The sequence below is a fragment of the Psammomys obesus genome, unplaced genomic scaffold (genome assembly GCF_907164565.1).
Source record: "Psammomys obesus unplaced genomic scaffold, mPsaObe1.curated_primary_1811, whole genome shotgun sequence".
NCBI classification, from domain to species: Eukaryota; Metazoa; Chordata; class Mammalia; order Rodentia; family Muridae; genus Psammomys; species Psammomys obesus.
This window is the reverse complement of record NW_026596134.1, coordinates 19,534,999-19,555,160: the sequence shown is the minus strand read 5'-3', so window position 1 is coordinate 19,555,160 and position 20,162 is coordinate 19,534,999. Positions and strand designations below refer to the sequence as shown.

General features: G+C 42.9%; 1 protein-coding gene across 2 annotated transcripts in view; it reads right to left on the bottom strand.

The window, feature by feature from the left end:
• Ston2 (stonin 2) overlaps nt 1-20,162 on the bottom strand; it is a 148,115-nt gene that overhangs the window by 58,843 nt on the left and 69,110 nt on the right. The window lies entirely within an intron of this gene.

Sequence of the window (20,162 nt, the reverse complement as noted above, 5' to 3'; positions counted from 1 at the left end):
GGTTACACAGAGAAACCCTGTCTGGAAAACAAAACAAAAAAAATCTTACTGTAGAGTTCTCCAGATTGTATGGCATCCTAGCAGTCCTAACTGAGGTCCTGTTTTTTATTTTTCAGAATTAAGTTAACAAGCAGACTGTGGAACTGGAGATTTTTTAGCCATTTTCAAACGGGGTGTAAGTTAACATGAAAAAAGATTAAATTTATTCTTTACTGATTTCAGATAGGGCTCTGATAATGGTAACTGTAGGGAGACAATTATTTTATTGGATGAGCTAATGTCCTTTAGGCACACTTGTTATATCAATCATTATCCTAAGACCTGTAAATATACTTTTCTGTCACTCTCCATGTGATAGGTAACTTTTACTATCATGCTGATGAGACTTAGACTCACCATGGAAACACCCATCTGGACTTTTCTACGAAGCCATTTCCAGAAAGGATGAAAAGAGCAAGGAGCACCCATCCTGGTGTGGGTGGTCCGGTATCCAGCACAGAAATGGTAATAGGCAGAACACCAGCACTTACTCTCTGTTCTATAGACGCAAGGTGACCAGCTCCTACAGGCTTCCGCCTCTGTGACTCCCAAAACTGAGTGAAAAACCTTCTCCTCCTCACCCCCTCTTCCTTCAACTCTTATTTCTTTTGGTTTTTCATGACAAGGTTTCTCTATGTAGCCCTGGCTGTTCTGAAATTCACTATGTAGACCAGGCTGACCTCAAACTCTGATCTGCCTGCCTCCTGGGTGATGGAATAAAAGGCATTTAAGTTCCCTTTTTACTGGTTATTATCAATGGTACAAGATAATCACATACTTCATAACAACCTCATGACATTTTTTTTATCTTGTTCTAATTTTGCATATTAAAAAAAACATAAATCTTAGAGATATGTGTTTTGTGAGGTCAAACAACTTACAGAGAAGCAAAGGCAATATTCACGCCAGGCAGTTGGCGCTTGGATGGCCCTTAGCTCACTGCAACACTGTATGAGCTTGGAACAGGGCGCGCCCAGAGAGTTAGGTATTACAGGTATGGACCTCTGAGAACACAGGCTGCACTTGTAACATTGGCAGTCACCACTTCATGCTTCTGCTGATGAACTCATATTTTATTACACGGAGCTACGTGGCATCAACATGACTTTCTAATTCTTAGCAGATTCTACAGTTACATTTCATCTCTGTCAGGAAGCTCTATGTTATTTAAAAGTCTGAAGGAGAAATCACTGTCATTATAGGTGGCATTCAGATTTCTGTCTGAAGAGAAGGTTTGTTTCTGAATACCTGCTCTGAAACTACTTCCTGTCTTCTTGGAACTGGGTGGTTAGAGGTGTCTTCCCAGTGTTTCTGTCTCAAAGCAAAGAAGCTCATCACTCTGTCTGATGCTACACAGCACCTGCCTCTCATAAGAATCTTAGTTAAAATGGGAGTCAAGGCTCCAGTGTGTCAGTGGGACCAGGGGGGGACCTGAAAATCCAGGTCAGACTCTATAGTTCCTGAGCCACCTCTGGGACACCAGCAATGTGCCACATTTGATACCCAGTTCCTCTGTGCTGGAGATACTGAGCCTCAGAAGATCTATAAAGAAGTGACCAGGATGTGGTGGGGCATGCCTGTAATCCCAGCATTTGGAGAGGCAGTGGTAGGGGGATCTCTGTGAGTTCGAGGCCAGCCTGGTCTACAAAGTAAATCCAGGACAGCCGAGGATACATGGAGTAAGCCTATCTTAAAACAAGAAGAAGAGGAGGAGGAGGAGAAGGAGAAAAAGAAGAGAAGAAGAAGGAAGGAGGAGGAAGAAGACGAAGAAGAAGAAAAAGAAAGAAGAAGTGAAATATTAGGGTTTTTGTTTTGTTTTGAGTTTGGTTTGGTTTGGTTTGGTTTTAGTTTTGGTTTTTAGAGACAAGCTTTTTCTGTGTAGCCCTGGCTACCCTGGAACTGTTGTTAGCCCCAGCCTGCCTTAGTACCAGCAGCTATGTCATCACAAACCACTGCCAAATGCCACAGTGTACCCTTCAAAAGTTCCCCACCATCAGTCTGATCTCTTGTTCTCTCACTCTTGCTCTGTCTGTCTCTCTGGCTCTTTCTCTCTCTCATGTGCCTACTCTGAGATGGCCTTTGGCTCACCACCCCCAATAAAGCTCTTGCATGAGATCTGTTGTGTGGTGTGATTTTTGCATTAAGCCTTGGCCCTGACCTGCCAAGGTACTGAGCCATAAAACCATAACATCTGCAGTCCAGGCTGGTCTCAAACTTAGAGAGCCACCTGTCTCAGCCTCCCCAGTGCTGGGATGCTCTATCACAGCTGTGAGATGTTAGATTTTTTTTTTGAAAGACTTTATTTTTTTTCTTTCTGAAATATTTTTTCATCTTCTTCATTTACTTAAATATGAGGACACAGCTCAAGCCCACCACACATGATGAACCTTTCAAAGAAGAGGAAGAAGATAATATGCTAAGTCCAGCCTCTGGCTTTGAAATCACTGGGACTCTTGATCAAGTTTCTGGGAACTCTAGAATAGTGGCTGAAACCCTCTTCTGATAGAATGCTAGGCCTCAAAGGAGCTTTTCACACCATCAATATCTTTGTATTTCCGTATCTTCTTAGTTCTCAGACAAGCTTATTAACCATGACCCTTTCACACTGTCTCACACATCACAAACACTGTGGCTTCTAGCTGAGATACTCAGAGTGATCTGGGTCTGGAGAGATGGACACAAGTATAGCTTCTCCTTCCCTCTCTAGAGAAGAGAGGCTCTAGTCATACAACGGATCTGCTAGTTAACACAGTCAAGTGAAAAATGTATGGCAACCTACCAGGAAGACAGAGGAGGAGCCTAAAGGGAAGGAGCACCATATTATAACTATGGACTTCAAAGTTGTCATAATATTTTCAACAATGTCTTTTTAATGGTATGTATCTGTGTTTGTCTGTGTGTAGGTGTGTGTGAGCATGCACAGAGCAATTGCAAGGATGGATAAGTGCAATGGGAAAAGGAGGGCAAAGAGGTCAACAGTAAGTACGGCTAGAAGACCCTGCTTAAATGGAGTAGTCTGGGAAGGCTTTCCTATGGAACAAAGAAATTGGACAAAGAGTATGAAGGTCCCCAAGAACAGCCTTCTAGACAAAGAACACCAGGCACAAGATCTGTGAACACCAAGGATGGCAGGCATGAGTGCAAGAATACAGAGTGCTGTGGGCAACACAGGGGGAAGGTTGTGATCGGCTGTGATAGAGCTGGCCCCTATCTTGGGACGAAAGTATGCTATTATGGTATATATTTCTATATATGGTCTTTGGCCTGCTTTTCCAGACATACCCCTAGAACTCTTGTAGAAAAGGGTGCTGGGAAAATCTGCTGTTCTGATGACTGGTCCATGAACCCACTTCTTGACATTTACCTTTTAAATTCCTTGGGTTCCTCTGAGTGATGGGCGAGTTGTTTCTTTGTTTTGTTTTAATGAGGCAATGGTAGATGGTGCCTGTAGAGGAACTGACATGGGGATGGAGATGGAGCATATGCAAACCCTGGAGATCTCACATATGAGACTTAAAATCTCATCCCGAGAATGGAAGGCGTGGAACAAAGCTCTGTCCTTGTTTTCAGTGCCTGCCTCAGGAGCACGTGACACATCTCCCAAAGTTACAGGTGGTCAGTCACATGAGCTCGTCTCCTGAAACCTTTCCCCATGCAAATACAGCATTATAGCCAAGGACACACATTCATCCTCAAAACCCCTTGCACTGCCCAAGGTTTATAAGTTCCAGTTTCACATGAAATAAAGATCTATTTCATCAAAGATCTTCTGAGACTTGTCATTTATTCTGGGGAAAAAAAGGCTCCGTTCTCCCTGAAGGCATCGCTGTTGAACATCCAGGTTGACTGCCCATCAGGCAGCCATATTAGAACCACCTTGGTCACCACTGCAGCCTCCCTGCCTGTCGGGCCACGGAGAGCTTCTGTTGATCACCATCATGTCAGTGCTGATCCTCTTTCTCACAGCACTCTGACCACTGCAGTGCTCATCGGCAGGAGTGAGCGGCAGGCTATTCCTGGAGCAGCCAAAGACTTGTTCAAGTCAAGCCAGCCCTTGTTGCTGCCTGGCTCGGGTCTTGGAGCCCTGAGATCCTCGCTGCCACCTGGGCTGGGGCTGGCAGCCCAGCTAAGAGAGCAGTAGTGCTTATTTCGGAGAACTCTTTTCTTCTGCACCTCTGGGTGAATCAATGATCTTCTGGCACAGATCTGTTCTATGTTCCAACCTTCTCAGGCCAGAGACCAGTATTCCTGGAAAAAGTGGAACCTTTGACTTCTTTTCCACCTGGAAGACGACAGCACTAAAGACTTTCTGCAGGGAGAAGCTCCCATTTCCAGACATGAAGTGTCTGGGCCTTCTGGAAAAGGTAGAGCCACAAGGGAACTCTTGGTAGACTCCTGGAGTGCCTCAGGATGTGGCTGGCAGTCAAGAGAACTAACCATGTGAACAGAGTTGAAATTCTTAGCTCCATCTCCCAGAACTCTGGGGAGGTAAGGATTAAAGACTGGGTTGATCACCAAAGGCGACTGATGTAATTAACATGCCTATTCAATGAAGCCTCCACAAATGCCCCAAAGGAGATTCCTTAGAGGGGGCATGCCCAGAGAGGACACAAAAGCCCGGTGTTGCTTCCCATGAACGTTGCCCTATCATCTCTTCCATCTGGTTTTTAACCTTTATAATAAACTGGCTAATGTCACAGAGTGTTTCCCTAAGTGCCGTGACTGGCCATAGCTAATTAATCAAAATCAAAGCAGGAGTCATAGGAATCCCCAATGAATGCCTAGTCAGACAGACATGTAGGTGGCACTCTTGTGATTAACTCTTGATGGAAGAGAAGTCATGAGACGGAGCAACACCCTTGGGTCATTATACTGTTCCCTGAGCCAGAATGGAGTTAAACCATAGAACATTTAGGTGTCTGGTGGACACGTTGGTGTTGGGAGCCAGACATCCCCACACAGCTCAGCTCTCAGAGGTAACGTACTCCATGCTGAGAATTAAATTGGGTTATCTATCACTACGAAGCACTTAATAAATCTAGGCAGATGTCCCAGCGACATCTGTGTGTGACCATGCCTGGCTTGGTCCTTTTCTTTTAACTCTGTAGATTAAATTCCAGATGTTCAGGGCTGCTCATTTCAGGCAAAATGTCAAGAAGCAATGACTTTGGTCTTTAAGCATCAAAAACGGATCTTTGTGTACAAAGAAAACACCAGTAGACATGCTAACGTGTAGGAAGGAAAGGTCATCAAGCCTCAACTATAGACAAAGAACTGCAGGCAACTAAGGGATACTGAGACCGGGAAGAAACAGTCTTCTTTGGAGAAGAGCACAGCCATGGATTATCCAGAATCAAATGATCAACCCTGAAAACATGCCACATGAAAATAAACACTAAGTGAACTGAGCAGGTTGTGTTTATGTATTTAGGAGTATGCATATATGTATGTAACAACAAAGAAAAACAGGCCATGAATTCAAAAGAAGAATGGGTGGTTGGGTAGACACATGGGAGGTCTTGGACTGAGCAAAGGAAGGGGGGATTAAGTAACTGTATTAAAATCTCAAAAAAACTACCAAAAAATTTCTAGCTTTTTTTTTTTTGGGTCTTTCAATAAAATGAAATACTATAACCATACAGTAGAACGCTACTCTGTAATAAAAAAAAAAACTAGAACATTGATCCATTCAAAATAATTATGTTGAGTGAAGGAACTAGGCATAGTGGTAGCCCATCTCATGAGTCCATTCATACAAGATTCAAAAACCATGAGTTCACAGTGACAGCAAGTACAGTAGTGGTGTCTGGGGAAGGGGCTGGGGACAGGGAGAACAGAATGGATGATAGTGGATATCAGCTCTACACTGGGTGATGCTCATTATCTTCCTGACTATGAAGATTATTTCATGGCTGCACACGTGTCAAAACGCATCAGACAATAAATAGCCAAAGTCCTTAACGGACGTCCCTTTAACTAGGGAGATGTGTAACACAAATTTCAATAACATCTGAGACACAGAGGTCTCATGAATATTTGTAGTATCTTTCTGGGCACAGACTTGCAACCTACCTTTTAGAATTTCTAGGCGTTAAGAAGTGCCAGCCGGAGTTCTGGCTGGCAGAGCACCCATCTCCACTTTGCAGCCACCACTGGATGCGGGAAACCCTGAAGAGCTGGAGAAGCCCTCTGTACTCTGGAGCTCAGCCCTGGTTCCCGTCTGCATTGATGGCGCCGGGAACTACATTGAGCCCTCAATAGGGAAAACCTTATTTGCTGGTATCAGGGTCTCAAATGCATGTTTGCAGTCTACCTCCAAAGTCTAAAGGTGACACAGAGCAGGTTTATACTTGGGTAGACAGATCCTGGAGAACACCCTGGGGCTGTCTGAACGAGGATTCTGGAGGCCTGTACACATGAGCCAGGCTCTACAGTAGGCATGCATATATGTGAAGGCAATGCGCGGAACAGAGCCATTAGCTCTTCTGAAAAAAGGTATTATATGAATTATTTAAATACTTTTACACATAAATATATAATCGATAGCACATTGAAGGCTCATCATTAATGAATAATACAACTGAATGATGATCCCAATACCAATATTAATTCTGATAGAACAGAGTACAAATCATTGAAATTTACTAAGCCTGGGTTTCTTTCTTTCCTTTTCTTTCTTTCTTTTTATTTTTTTAAGAGAATGAATAAAAACAAGTATTTGAAAGCTTTTAAAAAATGACTATGTTTCTCACAACACACAGGGATGACCATAACTGCTCTTGGGAAGTCTGGTCTGAGTCCCTAAGCCAAGTTCATGGTTTTAAACTGAGTGAGGACTGGAGACCTGTATCCAAGTCAGAGAAGCTGTGTCCCGTTAGCTTTCACCACTTACCATGATCACCAGTCATGATCTGAAAGCCACTCCCTGTGATAATTCCTTTTAACATAAGGTGAAAACTGTGGATACATTCAAAATAAACATATAGAAAAGGCATATTTGGAACATAAAATATTATTAACTATTATTTATATTTTAAGGGCTTTTTTTTCCACCTCCAAAAGTCTAGCCCTGAGTTTCATTCTTGGAAAAATCAAATATTGTTCATCTAAGCCATCACTGACAGAAATGGGGTCTCAGAGTGAATTTGGGGCCTTATAATTGCAATTTGGGTTCTTGCAGCTGTGGTAGCAACTGAATGGGTTTGAGGAACACGTGGGCTGACTCCCAGAGCTCCACAGAGCCCTTGAGATTTCTTCTAGACACTTCTGGGCAATACAAATATGTACAGTATGACAAGAAGTTCTGCTAACATCATGTACATTAGGTAAAGCCAAGACACCTCTCCTTTCCTTTTTGTACGTGTGTGTGCATGTTCATGTATGTTCACATGTGTGCAGGTGCATGTGCACACGTGTCTGCATGAGTATGGAGGCCTCAGGAGCTGTCAAGTTCATTTTTTTTTTTGAGACAAAGTCTCTCATTAGCCTGGAACTCACCAACTCCTGCATGCTAAAGATCTTATTTGCTTGTATATGGTCCTCATCTGCATCTCTGTTGTTTAACTAGTTTCCTCTGAGAATGAAATGTTCCATCTTATAGAGAAGGTCCTCAAGCAGGAAGGTTAACAACTCAAAATGAGTTCAGGAAGTCCCTGAAACTGACCAGATTTAGTAGGCCCCACCCCACCCTGCCAAAGTAAACAATCAAAGCTGAGAATCTTTCTCAGATACAATAAGCTGAGTTACGAAGAAGACTCAGAGAGACCAGCTGCCTGGAAGAAGCAGAAAGCAGCCGGGCTGCCTGAAAGAGGTATACGCCAGCTGAAGCCCCTGGAAAGGACACTCTCCAGCCTACTGAGCTGCCTGCGGGCTGTGCAGTGTTCTTCAGGCTCCCAGCTTCACTCACTCATACTCCTGTAAATGACCCCAATAAAACTCATTGGTTCACCAAGTTAGAATTAGGTGGTATCTGTACTTTGATCTGTCATGGAATCACTATTTGGGGTAGTAGATGGGTGTGTTGCCTTTCTCAGGAAAAGTTTTTATCACACGACAGTGTCCATGCTGTAAAAGTCTAAGGGTGGCATTAGCACTGTGGTCTATGGGTACACAGATCCTGGAAGAGGGGCTGTGGTGTCCAGAGAGAGGATTATAAAGGCTGGTGTACGGAAGACAGTATCTAAGTCTTGTAAAGGCAGGGGGCAGAACAGAAGTCAGGCCAGGGTGTGAGAGTGGCTAGTATGGAGGGCAGTAGTGGCTGGCTCTGACAGGACAAAGGACACACATGGTACTTGCTACTGGCAGTAACCTATACACCTGCTGTACATGGTCCCAAAGCAAGTCAATGGTGAAGCCTTATGTCCTCAGGGTGAGAGCATCATCCTGTTTTAAATGCAGCTTGGGTAGTGATGGAGGCAGGACTGTCATTGGCAAATGTTATTATGTCATTCTGTTTTCACCAGAAATGCACTCTTTCTTAGTTACCAGGACTGAAGGGTTAAAGGAGGAGAACAAAGTCCAAGAGGTGAAGGTAAAGATTAACTGGTTATTTTCAAAGAACAGAAAAGTGAAACAGCCTCTCCTACAGCAGATACTCAGTACAAGGAAGAGTTCACGACTGTGGCGTACCAAAGTGGGAAAGGCCCCTTCCATCCCAGCACCCTCCGGGGCAAAGGACTACAGTGTGGCAGAAGGGGAAGTGTTAAGTTTCCAGGGACACACTCGGGTGAACACACTCACGTGGAAACTAAGGTGGTGCTTGAGTCAACCCATCCTATGGAGGAAACCTAGCTCTTCTTCCTCCCAGCTCTCTTAGGAGAGCTTGTGATCCCAGTTCTGTAGTGCAATGTTGGGTGAGACCTCCCTTCAGTCACTTGAACTGAAAGACTAAAAGCAACTGCCCCAATCTGTTACCTGTGGAGCACAATGAAGAGAACCAGCAAGAAGGGGCACAGGGAGGGGAGAGGGAACAGGGAAACTAAGAGAAAATAGTGATACAGATGTTTGAAAATGCCATAATATGCCCAGCAGTGGTGGCACATGCCTTTAGCCCCAGTATTCGGGAGGCAGAGGCAGGTGTATCTCTGTGAGTTTGAGTCCAGCCTGGTCTACAGGGTAAGTTCCAGAACAGCCAGGGCTACACAGAGAAATTCTGTCTCAAAAACCAATAAACAAAAACAGAACAAAAAGGAAGTGTAACCAATTGTTTTGCATAGTAACAAAACTTAGTTACAAATTGGAGTCATTTGAGAATGGAAAGAAGGGGTGAAAGTTGGAGCCAGGAGGCTAAGAAAGGTTCTCCAGTGCAGAATTTCAACTCATCTTCAAAGATGGAAGGTGGTCTGTAGGTTTCCCCACAGGAGGCTCCAGAGGCAGTTAGAAAGACCCAGACCTGCCCTATATGGCATCAGAACCAGAGGAAGTGGTGCAGAATCTAACATATGTTAACTTGGAAGCCAAGAGAATTTCTAGGGCCAAATTATCATGATGTCAAACTTGCCATTACAGGCAAAATAATATATTCTGGGAGTATTGTCACAGTCATTGATCCACTACTTATAACCTTTGTATGAGGGAACTGAAACCTTAAGAAAGATAATCTAATTTTTTGAGGGAGTTTGGGGAAACAACTTTTAGAGAATAATGAAATGAAAGGAGCCAATGAAAGGACTCCCTAGCTAGTCTCTTAGGTTTTATCATGATTTACCAAATGGGTGAGGTATAGAGCTGGGTTCTGTTTGTAAAATGGAGAGATTCTACTAAATAATCACTTTTAAGTTCTTGGCTGGCCTGTAGTTCAATGTGTAGACCAGGCTTGCCTCTACTCACAGCGATCCAGCTGCCGCTGCCTCTGGAATGCAGAGAGTAAAGGCATATACCATTACACCTCACCTAACTGTTAAGCCTGTTCTTATGATACTCAAAGAGGCCAAATGGGAGCCTGGAGTGATAGCACACACGTGTAATCCCAGACTCTGGGAGAACTGCCTTGAGCGCGTCTATATAGCCCAGGCTACAAAGAAAGACCCTTTTTCTTTTCTTTAAAGGAACCAAATTGGCCAGGGGTATAATAAAGCCTTTGTTTAATATATGCAAACTCTTGAATCAACCCAGCACCAAAAAACAAAACACTAACAATCAGTACAATCCCATGTGCAAATAAAAAGACATTTATTCCCAAAGGCATTGATGCTAACTAAATATAATGATAATAATAATAATATGATAATAAATCTGAGAAAGGATTATGTACCAGGAACCAATGTTTTGAGAACTTTATATTTATGGGTATTTTATTAAATTTGACATGTTATTAGTTGAAAATTGCTTAGTATATAATTCTTTTTGATGCCTGAGTTTTCTGGATGTTGAATCATTTGTATGAGAGCTTTAGTGAGCAAGTTGTGATTTCATCTAAACCAATTTTATTATGTTATTTATCTGGAAAGCTACTTAACATGTCAGATGCTATCCATCTCAGGTATATTTGGTCATTCATTCATTCAAAGTTCCTACATTTAAAACCCCCAGGAAAATAATTCAGAGTTATGATCTGAAGAACTAATTTCTAAAGATTTTTTTTAATTTTTATTCATGCATATACGTGTCTATATGAGTGTATAAGCACAGAGCCTAGAAAAAGGTATCAGATCCCCTAGTGCTGGAGTTATAAATGATTGTAAGCCTCCTGACATAGGTACTGAGAACAGAAATCAGGTCCTCTAGAAGAGCAGCAAGTGGTCTTAACCATTGAGCCATCTCTTCCGCCCTAGAAGAACTAATTTCTCACTTTCCTTTATTGGCTCACATACTTGGAAACGAAGTATTTTGAAATTAGCTTTCCTTTAGTTTCTCAGTCTGGAGGCAGGTGTATAATGCTGGCAGTGCACCAGGAAGGAAGTATCTCTATGAAAACATCTGTGGGACAGTTTCTTAGTTCCTGGAATATGAAAGGAAGATGATGTCCACGCAAAGAGCCCTCCTTGGCCCAAGACAGGAACAACAGGCTCATGACATGGAACAAAACACAGAGACTGGAATCCCCATTCTGAGGCCAGCTAGATGGGTGTCTCTGACATCTGACATCCACACGGTACCAAGCACACCCTTTTCACCTCACACACATGCAAATAAAATAAAGAGTGAAAGAGATGCCAATCTGTAGGACCATGCTTCTCACAGAGAAAGAACTTTTGGGGGGGGAAACATCTCTTGAATTTCATTTTTTATCAGTAGGAGTTTATCATGTGTGTATTGGGAAGGAGAGATTATTCAAGATTAAGAGAAACAAGAACAGTTGCAAAGAAATGGAAGTTTCTGAAGCATACTTGGGAAACCTGTTTGCAATCCTGTCTCTTTTAAGTTCTTTTGACTCTTCGGTTTTCTCTAACCCAGTCCTACTCCTGTCCTGTGGCTAGTGTAATCTTATCTCTCTTACTCAGCCACAATATTTTCCACACCTGCTCACATCATTCAAATCTTTAATGGATGCTGGTCTTAGACATTGTTTCAAACTCCTTCTTTTGGTTTGTCTGTTTTTGAGACAAGTTTGTGTGTGTGTGTAGCTCTGGTTGTCTTGGCTATTTCAAACTTTTGAATATGAGTTTGCCTCCAAAGTCCTTTGTTGTCTGTCCCTACCTTGAGTCTAGGATCCAGCCTGTTACACAGCCACCACTCACATGTAGCTCTTTAAATTTAAATTAATTAAAATAAAAATTAAATGATTCCCCCTAGCCACACCTAAGTGCTCATTAACAGGTTGTGCCCAAAGGCTATTACCTTACAGGGCAGCACAGTCCTCAGAAGCAATGGCTAGTGAATCTCTCACCACTCAGGATGAACAGTATCATTTAATCAAACATAAGAACTGAGTTTTCTGAACTCACTGTGCTTTTTCTCTAATTTTAAGGGCTTCTTTCAAGCTCAGTGAGCTATTACATTGTGAAATGGCTCTTTGGAGAACCTTCCCATGCCACAGTTTTGAGTTAGCTCCTTTTGCTTTTTCCTTGTAATTCTCCTAACCTTTCTTAACACAGAAGCTCTTTCATTATAGTTTTGACTCACTTTCAAATATATCCACAGCCCCCCAGGAGACTTGCAAGCTGTTTGGAGGCCAAAGCCATTGTTTAGGTTGTTCACCCTAAACCCAGTGTCTAGCACGTATATATCCCCTTATGTGGGATGATTGAATCATTTAGTATAAAATCACACCTCTGCTTCACTGAGCAAGCATCAAGGTGCCAACAAACCAGGATTCATAATTATTTTTTTGTGCCATAGACCCTTTGGCACTCTAGTAAGGCCGACTGAGGGCCAGGTAGAGTGGATCATGCCTTTAATTCCACGATTCTGAAGGCAAACACAAATAGAACTCTGTGAGTTCCAGGGCAACCAGAGCTAAATAATAATGCCCTATTTAGATAGATAGGTAGACAGACAGACAGACAGACAGACAGAGATAGACAGAGAGATGGACAAGTAAGACTCTCTGACTCATTTTTAGGACCATGTACTGACTTTAAGAATAAGGATATCTGGGGCTGGAGAGATGGCTCAGTGGTTGAGAGTACTGGCTGCTCTTCCAGAGGACCCACGTTCCATTCCCAGTACCCACAAGAAAGCTCACCACTTTCTGTGACTCTAGCTCCAAGATTTCTGATACCTTTACACAGATACACGCCAATGTATCTGTGTAAACACCAATGCACATAAAATAGAAAGAAGGAAAGAAAGAACAAAAATAAGGATATAGGATAGGAGTTAAAAAAGAAACTATGCTGAAATACTAAACATGAAAACCAAAACAGATTTCAAAAACTTCTGATACAGTAGCATGAGCACAACAGTAATCATGTGCTAATACTATCATCAATACAACCCTTAATACAGCCCATAATCATTCTCATTGCCAACTATCAACGACATGTGATATTTTGAAAGATCGGTCACTACTATGGAAACAAACATCTTGTTGTGATGGTGTGAGGTTTAATATTGTTAACTTGACAGGATCTATGGTCACCTTGGAGACAACCCTCTAGGCATGTGTATAAGGGAGTTAATAGACTAGGTCACTGGAAGTGGGAAAACCTCCCTTACGTGCGGTCAGCATCAGTCTACAGTTTGGGGGTTGAGAGCGAGTACAAAGGAGCAAACGGAGCATCAGCATCCGTTTCTCTCTTCTTCCTGACCACAGACGCGGTGAGCAGATGCCTCACACTCTTACTCCCATGAGTTCCCCATCGTGATGTACTGTGCCCTCAAACTGTGAGCCAAAAGAAACCCTTCCTTCCATAAGCTGCTTTTGTCAGGTGCTTTGTCACAGCAATGAGAAGCGGTGGTGACTTTGCCAGAGCTGCTGTTAATAATACTTTGGTTTGTTGATCACATCCATTATTGAGGAAAATTTCACAGCCTCCCTAGTCGGGAGGGACAATGAGGAGGATGATCACAGCAAACAGCTTTAGAATTCATGGAATGCAGCCCAACGGTTAGACCAGATGACTATGTGTCCTGAGGACTTCCATGCTGTTTCGGAGTTTCACTCTGCTTGTTCCCCTCTCCGTCACCACATCCCTCATAATCTAAGAGTTGTATGAAGACTCTAAGGGGGCTTCTAGCCCCTCACTGGGCAGTATCATTGGCACTTACAATGGTAATGTTGATCTTTTTCGAGAGTTGTTGCTGGAGCAGATTAATGATTCATCCACCAGCCTTGGAAAGAATTTAGAGATGTAGATTGTTAGTAAAGTTAGGTTAAGATGTTTTTGCTAGTGGCTTTGATGTAGAAAATCTTGGGTAACAATTTGAATCTAAGAAAGGCATACTCCTCTTGAGCCAGAGATTTGTTTTTTAGGTCAGGAAATAAAAACAATGGCAACTGGACTAGTACTAGCTGACATGCCTCTCTTGCTAAAGCTGGGCTGGTGACCAAGGTGATGACTAGTTTTTTTGTGCTCATTTTTGCCTCAGCTTTCTGATATGATTAAAAAAAAAAAAACAAAAACAAAACTGTTAAAGAGTAGCTGTGCACCTTGAGGATTTAAAGTAGAAATGACTGATTATTTTTATATATATAAAAGTTTACATTTGTGATTCTTTTAAGATTTTTTTTATGATTCCTTTTTAAGGTAAATAATAAAATGATTAATGCTTTCTTTGTAACCACAGTTTGTAGCCTGCCAGTAAGGAGCAGCCTTGCCACAGAGGAAGACAATGCAGCCAGTCCTGATGAGACCTGATAGGCTAGGGTCAGATGGAAGGGGAGGAGGACCTCCCCTATCAGCGGACTTGGAGAGCGACATGGGAGGAGATGATGGAGTTGAGGGTGGGATCAGGAGGGAACAAAGGAGGACGCTACAGCTGGGATACAAAGTGAATAAACTGTAATTAATATAAAAAATAAAAATTAAAAAAAATTAAGAGCCTTCCCCTTAACCATATCATGAAGCAGTCACACTGGCAGTTTCTTTATTAGCCCCTCCCCCTACACACCTACAGATAACAGCTTAATGTTCGAAAACACGGGAAGACACTAATCACAACTATTCATCCTTTTAATTCCTCTTTGTCCTGGAATTGTATTACAATGAGCAAATACAGTTAAACCTACGTAATTGGAAAATAAGCTTGCAAATGAGGGCCTTTCAGCCCTCTATTAAAATAATTACTTTATTCCACAAAACTCCACTGTGGAATTTCAACATGCCAGACATCGTGCTGGAGCAGCAGACACAGCTCTTTCTTTCAAGATGGCCTCAGCCTGGTGGGCGGACTCCCAACTCACTCTCCTCCACGGAGCTCCTGGGAGATGTAGACAGAGCAGTGCCAACCTTGCAGAAGGCACTGCAATTAATTGCTTCTTCCCACAGCTCACTGTATCCCAGCCTTTCAGAGCATGCCAGGTACAGGGCTGGTGAGCAGGGGAGAGAAATGGGTTGAATTGAAGTGCCTCCCTTTTTAGTTGTGGGACTGTGGCCAAGCCCCTTTAGGTATTATTTCTGCATTCATGGCATGGGAAAGTAACGTGGACTTTTAAGACTGTAAAGATTGAATAATGTCCGTATGAAGTGTGTAGTGTGGCATATATACTTATAAGAGATGCTTTATCAATAGAAATATTTCTAAATTATGTGTAAAAAAAATCTCCTTAGTGACAAGAAAGAAAATCCGTTTTCAGATAATCAGTTCTTTATGGGAAAATAACATCTAATACTCTCCTTTGTTCTCCACGACTGGTAAATGTAGGAACTCTCTAAACACTGGTGCTCTGAGAAACAAAGCAGTCATTTGGAGGTGTTTATTAGAGGGAGGGGCATTTGCTTAATACACACTAAAACACAAAATGCACAACTAATGAAGACACAGAGGAACAGAAGTCAAGTTAAATTTGTGTTGTTTCATGAATGAGAAAACATGCAGTTTTCTGCTCTCCCTCCATTAGGAGAAAGGAAACTTTCACTCACAAGATTATAATCATCAGGTAGGAGAAATGTGTCACCATGTAACGTGCTGGCTGCCAAACCTGAGAGCCTGTGTTCAGTCCCTACATGGTGGAAGAAAAGAACCAGATTCCACAACTGTGGCCCGATCTCTGCATGTACGGGTGTACACACACACACACACACACACACACACACACACACACACACTAAATAAATAAATGTCACTATAGTCTCTGAAATACATAGAGGGAGGCATTTTTTAAAAGAAAAATAGAGAACTTTTCTTTTTCACACAAATACCTTATATACTGCTATGGATATTAAAGAAAAGAATTTAGAAGATATTCATGTGCCTAGTGAATAACAAAAATCACTGCAGCCCATCATGCACATGGCAACCACTGTGTGCCTGGGACTCTTGCCCCAGTTCTAGTTTATGCTATACCAGTGCAGTAATTGTAAGTCAAGATAGCGAAGCAGGTTCTACCTTGTAAAGAGACCTGTACCTACGGGTGGGTAAGACTCTCACACTAACCTCAGCAAATAATGGCATGGGAATCTTTCTGATAGGCTGGAAAGTTGTCACATAACTTAGAATGGCCACAAGCTTTAGGCATGGTACAGTGGACATAAAAAGCACTTGCCAGGCAAGTATGAGAAGCAGTGTGGGTGCCCAGAGCCAATGTAAAAGTTACGCATGTATAGTGACTGCCCGTGATACCTGCCAAAGCAGAGGATCCCCCGGGCGCAGAGTTTAGCTAGACTAGGTGGAATTAGCAAGCTCCAAATCCAGACACTCTGCCACAATAAATAAGGTTGACAGTAACGGAGGACAACACTCTACATCAATTTCTCAGTCGTAAGTACATACATGCACACGCACACATGCACACACGCACACACGCATGCACACGCACACACACACACACACACACACACACACCAAATGCTAAAAAGAAGAGGAGAAGAGGAAGAGGAAGAACAACAACAACAAGAAAAAGAAGAAGAAACCACACACACACACACACACACACACACACACACACACACACACTTTAACAGCTACAGTCCATAACTCTATCTGGCATGAATATTTATTTCTGAGAAAGAAAAACATATCTCTGGGGATAGCCTCCTTCTCTGTCTGCTCTGTCAGAACACCACAGCAGTCAGTTAAATGCAAATGAACCATGATCACCTCATTTACATTTGTTTTAAAGTCCATGACAGTTTACATACAGAGGAAGTATAGCAAATGCACTTTTACTTCTACTGGGTCTAGAACTTAAAAACAAAAACAACAATAACAACAATAACAAAACCCTTTTTTAAAAGTCCAAGAGGGTCAACAGTGAGAGAGACAGTTCTTTACCTTTATAAAGTTAGTTCTATAGGCAAGTTCATCAAATATCTCTTTCCCAGTTGTTTTCCCCAACACTTCAGTGAAGACAGGTAATTCTGAGCAAAACTTGCTAATTTATGTGTTTCAGATTTCCATACTTTGACCAGACAGGGAGAGTAGTAACTCAACAGAAAACTGAATATATGAGTGTGCATAAGCACACACATAAGTTTGGGTATGTATATATACACATTATATACATAACGCTTCAGAACTTTTAAAAGTCTTTCATAAGCAAGCACATCATGGGTCTTCAGAGCTGGCACAGCAAGACCCAACTCAAGTGCTCCCAGCATCCTGCTTTATCTAAGGTTGCTACATGGACCACAGGTTGGGATATGCTAGACTCCTAAATATAAATGACACACAGACGTCTAGGATGGTGATGACTCCATTCAACAGCCGCTCGAAGCCAACAGGCCTTATTTGTCTAGAGCTGTCCATTCTAGTCTCACACTAAAATCTACGCTTTTCCTGTGCATAAGCAAACCTAAGCCTAACTCTTAAAGGGGCTTGCAACTACTACATTTTCATGTTTTTTCTTCCCTGATTAGAACTGAGTTCAAAGGAGTAGGTTTGCTCCTATTCCCGTGATCCTCTGGCTCTTTACAAAATTACGTAAAAGCAGGGGTGTTCTCTGCCTGGTGAATCTGTCTAGGCAAAGGAGACCTTGGGGAGACAGGGATGTCTCTTCCTAAATCTCCTGCCATTTGCCCTGGAATGGGGATTGCTAGAGAAAACATCACCTCCTCTCTCTAGCAACCTACCAGTCCAGCAGTCTACCAGCTCCAGGGGATTTGTTTTGTTTTCCTCCTCTAATTAAGAAACTGAGAAGAAAGTGTGGGTTGATCACCGAATCTTTCCCTCTACAATCACACTGCAAATCACACTGTCCTGTGAGGCCACCAAATCCCCGCAGAACTCCGGCACCGATGACAGGGAGGGACTGTAGTCCCTGCAGTCTACTGTCTGGTAGGTTGTGCCTGAGCATCGCACTCCATCGTTACCCAGAGGTGACAAGACACAGAGCACCTGTCCTAGCTGCTATCCTCACGCGTGGCTTGTACAGGGAGAGCCCTCAGTGGCTCACCTAGGATCCCAGCTTTTGCTTCCTTATCGAGCAGTGCTTTCATTGAAGTCTCTTCAAATGAACCCTTCCCTGAGCACCTCCTGCTTCCTTCTAGGACCCTGACCAAAGCAACCGAGGAGGAGGGTTTCTTGATTGTGTAATGTAACAATGGTACTGAGGAAAGGTGGATGTTGAAAACCATTACACACTTTGGAGACAGGTGTGGTTCGGGGGTAAAGCACTTGCCTAGCATGCCCAAGGCCCTGGGTTCCATCCCCAGCACTGCAAAAATAATAGGAATAGTAACAATTACTAATGGCATCATGTCTAGTTCAAGCTACAACTCTGGCTTTTAATCACTTGAACTGACAAGAATTAGAACAACTTCTACCAAAGAGGAAAGCAGAAGCTATTGACGAACAACAGAATGAACTCTTTGTCAGGGAAAGAAGTTTAACCCTGGTATCACGCCTTCCAAGTCAGGCATCCCTTAAGTTGTTCTAGATGTACTGTCTCACCTGGTAAGGTGCACTATTTGTATTTGTCAGGTGATAAAATTAAACCATCAAGACAGTAAGGACCTTGGGCTGGAGATGTCCTTGGTGTAGCTCAGGGGCAGAACACGCACACGGCCTTTCCATTTAATCCCTAGTGCCACAAACACACATCACCTCCTCACTCCCACAGCCTCAGTGCTGCAGTTTGAATACTAAACCGGTTCCCACACTCCCTTGGTTCCCAGCAAGTGCTGTTTTGGGAGGTTGTAGGTGGTCGCTGGAAGAATGGGGTCACTAGGAGGAGGTCTCCCTGCTTCCTGGCCCACCAAGATGTGGGGAGGTAGGGAGTCTCTGCCACATGCTCTGGACTCCAAGAAGCCACCTGCTACTATGTCTGGCCTACAGAGATGGACTGTGTCCCCTCAGACCACGAGCCCTAATAAGCTTCTCCCCCTCAAGTTGTTTCTTGTCAGGTATTTGATCACAGTGACATGAAAAAAAAAAAAAACACACTCACACACATGTCTATGTGCATATATACATGTATGTAGTATAAGGATTGCTGAAGGGCATGCGGCTGGCATATGATAGAACCAGGATTTGAACGTCTGACTGTGGCATCTCAGCATCCATAAACAGTACAAAGAGTTTGTGACTCCTCCCTGTGAAGGTGTGGGAAGGAAGCAGAAGGCAATCAAAGGGGAAGGGGAAGCCCAGCCTCTCTCTTTAACAGCCCCAGCTGCTACAGCTGCCTCCCATCCAGGAAATTGTCCCACAGCGAAAATGGAGATGTAGAGCATCGAACAGCCCCATAAGCCACAGAGACAAGAGCAAACTGAGGGAATGTTTATGAAAACAAAGTGCTATAAAGAACTGCTGTTGGTATGAACTATGCTGGTGGGCCATTACATCAAATCCCAAAGCAAATCCTGCCTGAACCTTTGAATATCCATGCAGGATTCCTCTTGATGCTTGTAGAATCTAACAGCATTCCGCATGAGAGAAAAACGTTACCTAAACATTAAAAAAAATGATTGAGAAACAAACTTCATGATATTTTTGAGAAGGAAAACAAAACACTGTCAACACCGTGGAGGTGTCTATGTGAACCGTTTCACCTGCAGAGCAACTAGCACTTGTCACTTTCAGAGGAGAACAATCCTTTGGCCAAACAGCACAAACACCAAGAACATACATCTTCCTAATACCATCCCAAACAGCCCATGATGCGGTTCCACAAAAGCCAGAAGTCCATCTACACCTACTGCAAAGTTTAACACATGAGACCATGGGACTTTACAGACTAGTGCATAGTCTTCCCCTCAGCGAAGGGACAGTGCTACAGGTATTCGGTGGCAAAATCATTAGCAGTCTGGAGGTTGTGGCTGAACCTGGATTCTCATTCTGCTTCCCATAACAATTACTTCCTCTCTGTTGAAATCTACCTTCCTCTTACTGAGGAGGGAAGATGTGTAGGTGGTCAGATGAAAGATGCATCTCTGTGAGTATTACACACAGCTCAGCAGCAATTGGAGGAGAAAATACATAAACAGGGAAGTGGTACTTATTCTAAACTGTCAGAAAGAGGTGCCCTCAAACCCGTTTCCCATCGGCCAAGTAATCAAACAGTCTGTTTATACATTTTCCCGAAGTACTTGCAACCACTGAAGACGCTAGCTTTTGAGCTGGACCAATACATCTATATTCATTCT